The sequence below is a fragment of the Ammodytes marinus genome (assembly GCF_949987685.1).
Source record: "Ammodytes marinus genome assembly, chromosome: 4".
NCBI classification, from domain to species: domain Eukaryota; kingdom Metazoa; phylum Chordata; class Actinopteri; order Uranoscopiformes; family Ammodytidae; genus Ammodytes; species Ammodytes marinus.
In genome coordinates, this window is record NC_137233.1 from 23565814 (window position 1) to 23576004 (window position 10191).

The 10191-nt window shown below is 40.2% G+C and overlaps 1 protein-coding gene across 4 annotated transcripts in view; it reads right to left on the reverse strand.

Annotated features, from left to right (window-relative positions):
* The window catches only part of ncoa3 (nuclear receptor coactivator 3), a 35067-nt gene extending 31066 nt beyond the window's left edge, over window positions 1–4001 (reverse strand). For all 4 annotated transcript variants that reach the window (XM_080026976.1, XM_080026977.1, XM_080026975.1 and 1 more), the window contains exon 1: window positions 3920–4001. The gene's annotated coding sequence lies outside the window, so the exon portion shown is untranslated. The remainder of the gene's footprint in view (window positions 1–3919) is intronic.
* Between the last annotated feature and the right edge of the window lie 6190 nt (window positions 4002–10191).

A 10191-nucleotide genomic window follows, 5' to 3' on the forward strand; every position in this document is an offset into this window, starting at 1 on the left:
TGGGACTTGGCTTGTCTGCTTTCAGCTGAGTAGTGAATACAAATCTAGTTTCAGCAGCTCTCATCTCATATTCTCACTCTCACTTGTTTGAGGGAAGTAGCTGTAAATATTTTAGCAGTGGAAACACGACTGTCTTGTTTAGCAGAGTTTTCTATATTTAGCCCTACAGAGACAGGCAGAAAACAGGCAAACCTACCTGTTGACTATACCGCGACAGCAAAGCAGTTACTGTTGGTATGTGGTGCACTTTAACAAACACAAACACTGTCACTGAATGAATGAATGACCTTGAGTCATGTTGGGGACTTAACAGGAGGTTTTACACAGCTTGAGCTGACCAAGGAAAACTTTTGTATTCTTAAATCTTGGTTGTAAAATAGCCTTAAAATAACAGGTCAAGTCCAAATGAGTAAAGCTTCAGAGAATCCTGTACAAAATTATTTTAACTTGTACTTGGAATCAGGCTAAGGGAAATTCCTTTAACATTAAAGAAAATATCGAAAATGTAAAATGTATACATGTTCCCTGAAAGACTATTTGCAAAAAATTAAATAAACTCCGGTGTTTTTTCCCCCTCGACCAACCCCACACTGTACCGCTCCCTGACAAAAAGGTACCAAGACCAAGGAGTCATATTTCAATTAGAGGAGACAATTATCAGGCTTGCCTTTCGGCTTGTGTGTCATCAAGAGTTCTCTGAGAGCCACTGCTCACCCACACAGCTATCAATCTTAAATTGAACACATACCACCTGACCGGCTGGCAGTTTAATCGAAGCGAAACTTATTATCTCACTCACCCTCTCTCTCTTTTGCTCTCTCACAGTCTGACGGCATACCAAAAGAATGCCATCTATTCAGACATCAGTGATGCAAAAAATGCAGCTTGAAAGACTACAGAGACATTTTAGACATTTATCAAAATGGCTCACTGTCACACAAGTGGCAAGCTCTACGCTTTATTTTTCCCTCTTTTCTCGCATACCAGCCAATCTTTCGAGGTCGATGAAACTATATAGCAGAAATATTTAACTAATATTGTTAAAAGAGAGATTGCCTATGAAAATAAGATCAGTATCAAATGTTGTTAAAAGTTGATTTCTTTTTTTTTTCAAACTCAAATGTATAAGAACTGCATTAGGGAACATGATTTTCAAAGCATAGAACAAGAAAGTGTAGTTTAGCTGTTTTTTGGTACATCTACAATCATGCATATTAGCATTGACAATACATTGATTTAGAACTGACAAAATACGCCCATTACCCAACATTACCAAGTAGCTTCAGATGCTACGGCCAAATCTGGTGTATTTCTACACAGTATCCTCTGCCAGTGCCAATCCTTGCCCTCCAGATTTATTAGTTTACCAAGTCTGTCAAAAATAAATCAAAACATAACATCAAAAGACACACCTATTTACTAAATATCAGCAATTCCACCAAACATATGCTCATTCGATCATCTATCAATCAGGCGCTGTGATGTAACCACACAGAATCTGCCACAACAGAGAGACTTCTCCCAGTCCCATGAGAAAAAGTGATAAGTTAATGAATTATTGAGAGCACAGGGGCCGGCAGACAAAGAGCCAAAGCCATGCATCCCAGTCACTTCTTCACCCCATCTGCAGTCAAAGAATCCCCCCAAAGATTGATTCATTGTTAACGCAGCCTGACACCCTGTGTGAGAGAGAAAGAAAGAGGTAGATAAAGGGACAGAGAATGGGGGACAGGGGGCTCCATTTGCCAAGAATATGAGCAGAAGCAGTTCATTGGACAGGTTCCCACAGTGGTCCTTCTACCACTTACAAACATACATGGGTTTGAGTAATGGCATTCCATCAGACTCAAAATAAAGACAAGTTAGCTCATCTGACGCCTGAAGAGTGCCAGGCCGGCAGCATCATTCTGCCTTGTTCATTCCCAGCAATGTGCCATTTAAATCTGCACATAATATTGAGATATTGCAGCCCACTTAAAAAGGAGGAGTCAGCCATTCTGGAGAACTTTTTGTGAAAATCACTTATTGTCAGAATCAGTGAATATCTCCTCAAATTTCCCTACCTGTAAGTACTGTGTGTGTGCTGAAAAAAATGGGGTGTTAATACACATCTAGGCTCTGTAAACTGGTATGTAAACAAAGGGGCCCCACCATAGCTAGCAACATGCCAGTTTTCCGAGCATAGGCTGTGTATCAACACCGTTTTTATTTTCAGCACACGCACAGTACGGACAGGTAGCCGATCGTGAGTCGATATACTCACTGATTTGACAACAAGCATTCTTCAGATCTGCTGGCTCCACCTTTAATATGTGTACAGCCCATAGGTACAGCCATGACAACCATTAAAGACGCAAACTGCCTGCATCAACCTAGTCGAAATATGACAAGAATTCCTACATGGTTTTAGACTCAACTCTCACATCGAGAAAAAAACCAAAAACATTGAGCTGTAAATACCTGCAAGTATTGGCAAAGATTGCCCCGGGCGAATAGAGCGAAAGCACACCTAGACCTCAACCGTTTCAGTGGTATGACTAACTCACAACCTCATTGTGTGCCTACATGCGAGTACGCTTTCTGAGAACGTCCTCTTACCTACACAGAAACTGAGTGCTCAGCATATAACATACACCTAGGGGAGCACAGAGAAAGCAAACCTGGACTCTACCTGAACCCTGGCAGTGTTCATCCTCCCCTGCACTGAAAACCATCCATCTCCCTCTGCCAGTCTGTCTGTCCATGCGTTGCTCACACACACATCAACCTAAATATGATTTATCAGCAGTGAAAACCAGCATTTATCATGGTGTGATGGGGCCATTATAACAGCCATTGCAATCATGAATATAGGTAATCTCACTACAGCCATGCAAATAATAAATAACAGATGCTGTGGATTCTCCAGAGCAGCCACGCTGAGCTCTCCAGTTCAAGTTTGGGTTGTGAGCAGTGGGGAACAGTGAAGTACTGGTGAACACACGGTTGTTAATCATGACCTGCAGCTGGTTAACATCTTAAATTTAACAACCTCAAACAAAATAAGACTTATTTTCCGAAGGGCGGCCATTTGTTTTCGTTATTCTGATCACGTATGACATATAACGTCCGCTAAATTAGTTTGTTGCTATTTGTTAGATGGTGTTGCAGTTTTTTGTTGACAGCCATTCAACAATATAAAATGTAGCCTAGCCTAGAAACACGGTGTTTTAGCGTGTTTACCCTCCATTACATTCGCGGTGGAGGCTATAGAAAACCGTAACTAACGAGCTATACACTATTTTAATTAAATGTTGTTACCCATCACAACTAGCCTACTGCAGTGTAACTAACGTGAGTCGAGAATAGGCTACAGATAATTCCTGCAGTCCCATGTATACCGAAACTGTAAAGGAAGTCCCGCGGTCTGGTAAAAAAATGAAATAATAATATAAATAGAGTCCGAAGCTGTTCAGCTGTGCTGTGGACAATGAACACAACCTAGTGGCGCTGCAAAGTTAGCGTTAACGTTTTGAAATACAAACGAGTTCACCTATAGTAGTTTTGAGTATACAGCTAGGCTTTTGCACCCCAACGAAGCAGAGAGCTCTCTCTAGTAAACTTTGTAACCTATGCTAGCGGATAATGGAAACACCAACAAATATCTTAACTGGTAATGATTGCCCCTTACTAATCAAGACTTAACGTAAATGATTATGTAAATTATAGTCCGCAGCAAATAATATCATAACAAACATTCCATAACAAATAGACAGTGGTAAGGTGGTTCATTGTATCACGGTAGCTTAAAACCCACTGCCTGCTCGGGAGCGGAGCAACACCAACTACCTCTGTGACAAATTTGCGCGTTGATAGACACACTAGCCATAGTTAGAAACTTAATTTAAACCGAATCACAAACCAATTGCAAAAAACTCACCGGCTTCGACGCTTTCATTGAGTAGAACAGTCTCTTTTACGCCTCTACAAACTCTCCGCCATCTTCGGCAGGACCGTGTTTGTTTAAATGCGAAACACTCCCAGAGCGGAGGGAGCCAGCTTGTAGCAGAGCGACATGACTTATGGGTAATGTAGTTGCATCCCTCTTTCAAGTCGCATCAAAGCCGTTGGACACGTTGTGCAAATGGACTACACGTATGCCAATACCCATAGGTGATATGAGCAGCAGTCACTGATATTATTAGGAGAGAGATTTAAAAATGTATTTATAGGCTGGCAGAAAAGCAGCTTTATGCAAATGACCTACCATGCCCATCGTGTATTACATTAAGATGTTAGTCACTACTACACACGTAGGCATGCCGCCTATAGGCTATAGGCTACCTTTTTTTCCTCACAAAATGATTGGTTTTAAATAGGCTTATTCAACAGAACACAGGTGGACATTTGGAATGTTTTTAAGGTCAATGTTAAGATGTTGAATTTTAAAGAAGTACAGTGTAAACACCTAGACATTTTTCCAATAGTGTTGTTATAAGTCTTTACAAATGTCTTGGCAATTTAACAGGAAATATGATAGCCTAACGTAGCCTTAATTAAGGATGAATGAATTGCCTTGGGTATTGCAAACGTATATGGAGCCTGAACCTCATAGATTCTGGGTCAGTCATTTACCTGGATTGAGTTTGGAGCCAACATGGCCCCTGAAAGGCCACAGAGGATGGGAGAAAGTGTCTCCATGGTGGTCTCTCTGGCACACATTGGATTTGAATTTTTACTATTAAGGAGGGACTGCACCAAAAGTGGAGGAAGAGCAGCGAAATGGGGTGTGAAAAGAGATCAAAGAGAACTGCATTTCAATCTTCATTACAATGTTGCCTACAATTATAATCATGAACATATAGGTAATTAGCTCCTTACCTGCCTTTTCTTGTGTGAACGTAATTCTTTCAAGTTCAATAGCATGGATGCAGCATTTTATGTTATGTTACCAATTTTCTCAGACTGAGCTATAGCTGGAAAGAATAGCCTACTCACTGAAGTGTTACACAATTAATACGGTTAATAGGTTGTGTATACACTTGCATAACTAAGGGCCTATAGATAAATTCAGATCCAAGCAGATTGTTGCATAGGCTAATGAAATCCCCAAAAGTAAAAAACAAAACAAAAACAAAAAAACGTCTGCACTTAAGTTGTGTGTGTTTTCGGTCCGTTCGTGTGTGTGCCTGAGTGACAGAGCCTCAATAACATTCCATGGAGATCCAAAGAGGGGCCCAGTGGCCCTCTGTTTGGGTCCCTTCCCCCACAAAACATGGCAAACTGACCTCCCCCCTCAGTGAGTGTGAGACACTTTACCCCATCCCCCCTGCCTACTTGGCCTCTCTACTTTGAAAGGACAGGAGATAACAGTTGGAAAGGACAGGAGATAGCCCCATAATCATTAATGTATTCAGATTGGTTTACCTGCAAACAGCTAACAGCGTGCCTTTCTTTCCTTCAAACCCTTGCCCATCCCCCTCTTCTCAACACTGTGCAAATGCAATAAAGCACTAAAAATATCTTGCATATACTCTTAGAAAATCCAATAGGTGTTTAATCACAGACACTGTGCACAATCCATTAAAATTACAAGTTTAAAATCGAATAACAGCATGCATATCGATTGTATTATCAGTAACTGTAATTTAAATTAAAGCAGCCTATAATAAAAGAAAACTCATTGGTGTAATTCATTTGGCTTCTCTGTTGTATTGGTATTGTGTAGCATATTACATATGAGCCTAATCAAATGGGCGAGTCATTAAAACACATCAAATTAGCTTTTTTTAGTAACCCATTTAACATGGCACATAGGCATATATAGCCTAGGCCTATAGTTTTATAGTGGAAAATGGAAAACCCGTTGACATTTCTCTTTTAAAATGCCATAAATGGCTACATGAAAGTAATCTGTTGTTAACCATTTGAGATTATTAGCCTACCCCAGAAACCAAAAGTCATTAAAGCATGGGCCCATGGTTTTATTATTCTATAGGCCTATGTTGGTCCCTCGTGATTGAAGTCAAGTCAAGTCAAGTCAAGTTTATTTATAAAGCACATTTAAAACGACAGCAGCCGACCAAAGTGCTGTACAGGCAGAATAAGATAAAAAACATAGGCAAGACAGAGACAAAATCACACCGGGGGAAAAAAGAAAAACATGCATAAAATCATTAAAAACTAAATTTAAAAATGAAATAGAAATATCAATAAGAAAGTCAGAAAATATGCCATAATCAAGGGGGGAAAGCCAGGGAGAAGAGGTGTGTTTTCAGTGACGATTTGAAAATGTCAACAGACTGTAATGATTTAATGTGGATGGGGAGGTTGTTCCAAAGTCTGGGGGCAGCTGCGGCAAAGGCCCTATCACCTCGGGTCTTAAGTCTGGTTTTCGGAACCTTGAGCAGCAGTTGGTCGGAGGAACGTAGGGATCTGGAAGGGGTATGCAGCTGTAGGAGCTCACTGAGGTAAGGGGGGGCCAGGCCATTCAGGGCTTTAAAGACAATTAAGAGAAGTTTAAAATCGATTCTGAAGCTGACAGGCAGCCAGTGAAGTGAGGCTAAAACGGGTGTGATGTGGTCATGTTTTTTCTTGCCGGAGAGAAGACGAGCGGCTGAATTCTGTACTAGTTGGAGACGACTGAGGGAGGAGTGATCCAGGCCGAAATATAAGGAGTTACAGTAATCTAATTTGGATGTGATGAAGGCATGTGTAGCTGTTTCTAGATCGGATTTAAAAAGATATGGTTTGATTTTGGCCAGGAGGCGGAGCTGGAAAAAGCTGGCTTTGACAACAGTGCTGATCTGTTTATCCAGTTTAAAATTCTGGTCGAAGATAAAACCTAAATTCCTACCATGAGTATGAATATTAGGACCCAAGGGGCTGAGGATGTTGGCTGTGCAGGCTGTGGATGAGGTGTTGCCTTTAAACAGGATGATCTCTGTCTTTGAGTCATTTAATTTAAGGAAGTTGTTGTTCATCCAAGCCTTAACATCACCCAGGCAGTTTAAAAATACTTGTATTGGATCGTTGCTAGTGGATTTTAATGGAAGATAAATTTGGACATCGTCTGCATAAAAGTGGAAGGAGATTTTATGATTTTGGATAATGCCACCAAGGGGCAACATGTACAAAAGGAATAGAATGGGGCCAAGGATGGAGCCTTGGGGGACTCCACAGGTCAGAGGGGCTGTATCAGAATAAATGTCACCCAACTGCACCGAAAAACTTCGGTCAGTGAGGTAGGACGAGAGCCAGCGGAGGGCGGAGCCAGTGATGCCAACATGATTTTTAAGGCGCTGCAGGAGGATTGCATGATCCACTGTGTCGAAGGCAGCTGAAAGGTCTAAAAGGATCAGGACTGCAGGGCTACCTGAGTCAGCAGCTAAAAGAAGATCATTAAAAACTTTGAGCAAGGCAGTTTCTGTGCTGTGTCCAGGTTTAAAACCAGACTGAAATTTTTCATGAATGTTGTTCTCAACTAAGAATGACTGGAGCTGGATATATACTGCTCTTTCTAACACTTTAGACAGAAATGGAAGCTGGGAGATTGGCCTAAAATTACAGAGGTTGGAATGATCAAGCTTTTTCTGAACACAAATTCTTAAGCAGTGGATAAAGAAACATTTTGCTTCAACTTTCTGCAGGTTAACTTGATTCAAGTTGAATACCTTTTAAATGTCTCAAATAAACAAGGCCTACCAGTGTATCGGCTCAAGTGACCAAGAAGATGTCTTATTTAACCAAATTCACGTGTATGGTGTCCAAGGCATGAAACCAAGGCAGACTAGACCGTTCACAGTCAAGCTCGGGCGCCATCTTGCGGATTGCAGGGCTTGTTACCAGTCGGCCGCTTATAAAGCTCGTTCGCTGCACAGCAGTCTGGACACACTCAGGGGTCCAGCGGGGACTGACAAAGGTGACAGGAGTTTTTTTTAAAACCTTTGTATACATTTTTATGTGGTGTGTCACTACCACCCTAGTAGCCCAAGTGTTTCATCATTAAATGGACCTGCGAAGTTTTTTCACAGCGTTCTTTTCCGTGTGTCTTGAGCAGAAGCCTATGGCTAATTGGTAGGCCTATAACAACTCACTAGCTAACTCAAATCAACTAGGCTATAAAGTATAGCCTACGCAAAATGACAGCGTTAATTGGCTAGAAGCGTGAAAAATGTAGCCTACTGGTTTAAGAAGCTTCCCAAATCGATTAGGCTAAATAAACTTTAGTAGGGTAGTAGGAAACACCGCAGGGTCCATTCGTTACATTTAGGTTTATTAGGCTACTTTTATAGGCCTAATTGGAAGCTGAGAGCGATGAGTTTGATCAAACAGTAGCCTAGCCTAGGCCTACTTGCTGAACATTTTGATCTTTTAACATTTAGACATTGTGCTTACAAATGTAACTTTGCTGACAGCCCACATTCACCGTTTCCAAGGCCATTTCCCAGCTTTAGGCTTACAGTCTAACCAACATTTTAAATAGCCTATTAGGCTATTGTATTGTAGCCTTTTTGTATTTTGCCAGCCTGTTTCAATGTGTTAAAGTCTATATGTGGCATGTAGGCCTACTGAAACTTTAAAGGACTTATTTATTTTATTGTTGAAGACTTATTACTTGGTCTGTTGTCTTACAGCTGTGATGTCCAAAAGCAAGTCTGGATAACCAACATCACTTGTTCTTGAAGACCCCCAGGATCACAGTGTCAATTGGTTTGTTAGATTTCTAGACACTAACCTGTAAAGGGAGCCTTAACATTGGGCGTCTATCTAAATAAATTGACATCTGATCAATTTATCACACACTAGTAGGTACATACTACTAGCTGTAGTTTGGTCTGGCTGTGCGAAACTACACTAGGTGACACACAGCACATCTGAGGGCAGGTAGTAGGCCTATCCTCACATTGGATTACTGGTTTCGCAAATGTGAAATATACACTTTGTTGACAACATATAGGGTGAGGTTCACAGACTAACATGAAGACATTTTAGAATCTCTGGGTCAATTTGTACCGTGCTGTCATATACAGTAGTTTTCTCACACGAGGTCGCTGTTGTCTTTCGTCAAGCAGAAGCAAAGGCCACTGTACACTGAACAAAGCAGGCAAGTGCTTCTCAGCAACCAGATCTTATAAATGACACAATGACCAGCAACCACAATTAGAACAATACATTATAGAATAATATGTTTTGTCTATCAAGAAGTGACAATTAGTTGTTTCGCCTTAAAGGTGGAGTCAGTGATTCTGGAGTAGGCAAAGGCCTACGCTTGTTGTCTAAACCACTTTTTGTTAAAATCTGTGAAACTAACATAATGCATTTTAAATCAGCTTGTTGATAGATAGATATACATATGTATTTATCTATCCCCAAAGGCAAATATCAGTGTTGCAGTATAAATTCACATAAATGACCAAACACACTGCCATTATACTATACTCAACGGCCATATATTATAGAATTAAAGTAGAATCCTACACGTTAAGGCAAAGTATAACTATTAATGTATAAACTAACATCTGCATCTTGTATAGATATTGTCTGTAACAGAGGGCAGTGTGATTTCAATGGGCAGGAATGATACGCCATGATGCTTTGCATGCCATGAATTCACAACAGAAAGATTTATGACTGGATGACACATTTTGCAGTTGAATGGTCGGTAGAATGCTTGCCCATCCAATAAGTTACCAATTCTATTTTAGTATTGACAAATAGTTTGAACTGAGCCTGAGGGGACAGTCTTTTGGAGACAATTAGTTAACAATAGTCTATTGAAGATCTATAGAATTGACATCTATTGGCAATATATGTCAATTCTATGGATCTTCAGAAATCAAAACCAGACCAGTGGCATCATCCGAATGTCTTTGATAAGCACATTTTACATTTACATGTAAAGTGAAACTAGTGTTGCTATTGCTGTGTAATTTTGTGGTGGCTGTACATACATGTCAGTAAAGCATATAAAGTGTAAATTTAAACTCACTAATTATCTTTAACACTGAAATATGTAAGTAAAATATATTCCGTCTGTCTGACATGATTTTTATTTTATAGACACTTTTCTTGAATATAATGGAAGTGAAAATAAAACATAAGGAGAGAAAACAAAGCATCTCCTCAAATAAAGGGAGATGAATTTTAAAAAGCAAAGTTCTAAGATCTACTAACGTGTTTGAAATAATGTTAATATAAGCTCACATATCT